Source organism: Ranitomeya variabilis, chromosome 2 (genome assembly GCF_051348905.1).
Source record: "Ranitomeya variabilis isolate aRanVar5 chromosome 2, aRanVar5.hap1, whole genome shotgun sequence".
In the NCBI taxonomy this organism is placed as follows: domain Eukaryota; kingdom Metazoa; phylum Chordata; class Amphibia; order Anura; family Dendrobatidae; genus Ranitomeya; species Ranitomeya variabilis.
The window spans coordinates 1063808965-1063812570 of record NC_135233.1 but is presented as its reverse complement, the minus strand read 5'-3'; the positions used below and the strand labels follow the sequence as shown (position 1 = coordinate 1063812570).

The 3606-nt window shown below is 37.3% G+C and overlaps 1 long non-coding RNA gene across 1 annotated transcript; it reads left to right on the top strand.

Moving 5' to 3' along the window:
• The first annotated feature begins 2209 nt into the window (after window positions 1–2209).
• On the top strand, window positions 2210–3264 carry LOC143810191 (uncharacterized). The gene is made up of 3 exons (XR_013222696.1): window positions 2210–2397; window positions 2539–2668; window positions 2814–3264. It is a non-coding gene; the product is annotated as an uncharacterized LOC143810191 (long non-coding RNA).
• Window positions 3265–3606: the final 342 nt, after the last annotated feature.

Genomic DNA, 3606 nt, shown 5'->3' with positions numbered 1-3606 from the left:
AGAAAATTAGGATAGATATATATATATATATATATATATATATATATATATATATATATATATATATATATATATATATATATATATATATATATATATTTGATTTGTATAGACATTCTAAGACATTCAGAAAAAAGGAGAGAAAAAACGATCCATAGGCTGGATACAAATAACATTTGCTTTTTATTTTATTCCATTAAAAGTATTGTGCAGACAGATTAATAAAAAAGCCCAGCATTCTAACGCGTTTATGGCCGCATCCCTTAGTCATAGAATATGGGCTACAGCCAGAAACGCGTTAGATGTTGGACTCTTTTCAACATGTCTGGACAACTTTTTTCCTTTAAATGGAATAAAATAATAAGCTAAATTTATTTGTATCCAACTTATGGATCCTTTTCTCTCCTTTTTTCTGAATGCATCCGATGGTCAACAGACTGGGATCCTGGCTGCACTATTAAGAAGCGACTAACTATACATCACACGGTGAGGCTTATTTCCTAACAAATGTGTGTGTACATAATTTTCTCATTTATTCTGAGACTTTATAACTTTTTTTTTTCAACAGATAGATCAATGTGAATGTTTGATTTTTTTCTGTGTCAAATTGCAGATTTTATTGATACCTTTTCTGGACTTACAGGACATAGTGATATCTCTTTATTGCAATTTTATTGGTGCATGCGGTGACTTCGAAAAAAACACTTCTGGGGCTTCATTTTTTTTCACATTCCAGTGTTTATGGTTTAAGTTACTGAATTAACTTTACATTTTTGTATATCGTACTTATTCAGATATAGTGATAATATAATATAGAATTTTATTTTTTATTGGGGAAAATGTTGTTATTCATATAGAATTTTAATACATCTTGTATAATCCCTGCAGTTGGAAGCCTTATGATGACCTCTGACGCAGCAGAAAACGTTGGTGATGCCAGATTCTGTGTTTTACCCTTCAGAAAAATGGACAATGTGAAAAACCCTATTGACCTTTCCAGCTTTTACTTCTGTAAAGAGCTCGGTGATGGAGCATTTGGACAAGTAAGTGTGGATTTATCCTCCTCAGTGTTCCCCAGTGTATCCTGCACCAGATACAGGGGGGACACACATATTCAGTACAGGATGTTCTTATATCATGATAACTGGGATAATCTAGTGATCCATTACACAGATTCATATAAGAGATGACAGTTTGTTCTGATCTGTTGTTATTTTCCTCCAGGTCATCTTGGCATCAGATCCAGACAGTGAGGAACAGCTGGCGGTAAAAATAATGGAAAAGAGTCATTGTAAGGAGGAAAAAGTCTTTACAGAATTAGCAATCCTGAAAATGGCCACCGGATGCCGTTATTTGATGTCCCTGCGGGCGTTTACGGAGACACCAAACGATTATTTAATTGCTATGGACTATATGGCCAGGGGAGACCTTTTTGACTACATGGTACAATCGAAGCCTTTTGATATGCAGACAACAAGGTAAATGTCTTATACTTAATTCTGACAATCCTCTGCCCGTACATTGAAGTCCTAGTGTATGTAACCACTGATCCATCCTCTACTTTCTACTCCACAGACTCTTTGCAGCAGAGATGGTGTGCGGACTACAATTCCTGCATGAACATGGCATCATACATTGGTAATCAGCTCATTTTCATTAATCTGTCCCCTCTGACTGTTGTCTCCTTACATTGGTGTTCTAATGGTATCTTACTGACCGGTCATGAATGGGAATGTATGAGATTATACCTGAAAAATTATAATGTTATGTTGTAATTCAATGTCTATGTTCTGCTGCTGTGATACACTTTTTTGATCCCGAGGGAAATTACAGTATCATATTTAGTGCAGAAAATTATTTTCAAGAATTATTCTTACAATCAGTGTCTGCTCCTTCCTCTTGCAGTGACCTGAAGCCAGAGAACATTCTACTTGATGACACCGGACACATAAAAATCACAGACTTTGGCTTATCAGCCATTAATGTGCCTGAGGGTGTCCTATTAAAGAACTTAATTGGCTCTAAGGGATACATCGCGCCCGAGGTAAGGAACATCCCTGTATGATTAATGCCGATAGTAGGACTGCGGAGTAATCTGATCCCAATATATCCTGCTCATATCTAATCACAGACCGCTCCTCGCTGAGTGTGTTTAAATACCCTCAATGGTATATTCAGCTCATCTCCTATCTTATGTTCCTACAGATAATGGATGGTCAGGGGTACAACCATCTAGCAGACTCCTTTTCCTTCGGCGTTATCCTATATAGAATGGCTGTTGGTTATCAGCCATTCTATTGCCAAGGATCATTGGAGGAGTACAGCAAGTCTCTGGATGAGGACGTTCCGAATTTCCCACCCGAAATGTGCTTTGATGCCGTTGACATCATAGAAGGGGTGAGTAGGATTATACGAAGATGGGTGATGTAGTATTATAAGGAGAGATAAAAGATAAAATGTGGACAGTGAAGAGATAGTGTAATAACTTGTTAGTAAGAATACATAATATAATGACTAATGGTCTCATTCCTTTTCTAGCTTCTGTGCAAAACTCCTTTTTTACGGTTTGCCATAACATCGTTCTTCAGATCCCACCCATTCTTCGACTCTATAGACTGGAGTGATGTTGAGTCCGGCAGATCCGACCCATCATTCAGATGGGACTTCTGTAAGTACAATATGTAGGGACATCCATGGTGTGATCACTGCCCAGTAACACACTGGCCCACTATACACCTTATCGTTATATCCCCCACTATACTGTATATACATGAGCAGCTGATTCTCAGACATGTATATTTCTCTTCTTACAGGAGCATTAGACTGATAACAAGCAGCCCCATGCAAGTACCATCCATGAATGAAGCTTCACCCAAAGATATGAAGATAATCTAAGATCGGGTCCTCTGGGTTAGCTTTTTCTTTTCTCTGGATCTAAATACCAAGTTATAAAAAGCTGAAATTGAAGGACTTATTTCAGCCATACTTGCTATGTCACCATCTGGTTGGCTCATCTGCAACTTGATGGTAAGGAGAAGACAACCTGATATGGACAGAAAGCAGGCAGTAGCTGTTCCTTCATTTACCTGGACATGGACAAAAAGAAGGAAGCAGCTGCTTCTCCACCTGCCTGGACATGGACAAACAGATTTGCACAAGCAACAAGATCAAAAAATCTGTGTTTGGTTCTCTAAGATTTTTGGATAAACCTCCCTACCGAACTCCTTCAAAAACTGTGTGCAAGTGACAAATACCTAGACGAGCTGATGAAGGCAAAGTGGGGGGGTCACTAAATATAGATGTAATTAAGATTTATGTTTTGTTTAATCATTTTGTATTTTATTAATTAAAAAAAACTAGTCACATTTATTTTTTAAAATTATTCTTTAGAGGTTTTTCTCCACACATGCCTAACACTTTTCCACAGTACTGTATTTTTATCCCCTTTATTATACAATCAGGAATTCACCAGGGGAGTCTCCTTTCCCCATTATTATTTGCAATATTGCTGGAACCTTTACTAACGCTGATTAGGCAGGATAACGATACCGAGGTTATAGATATGGAAGTGAAAATGAAGAGAGGATTATAAGCTGATATTATATT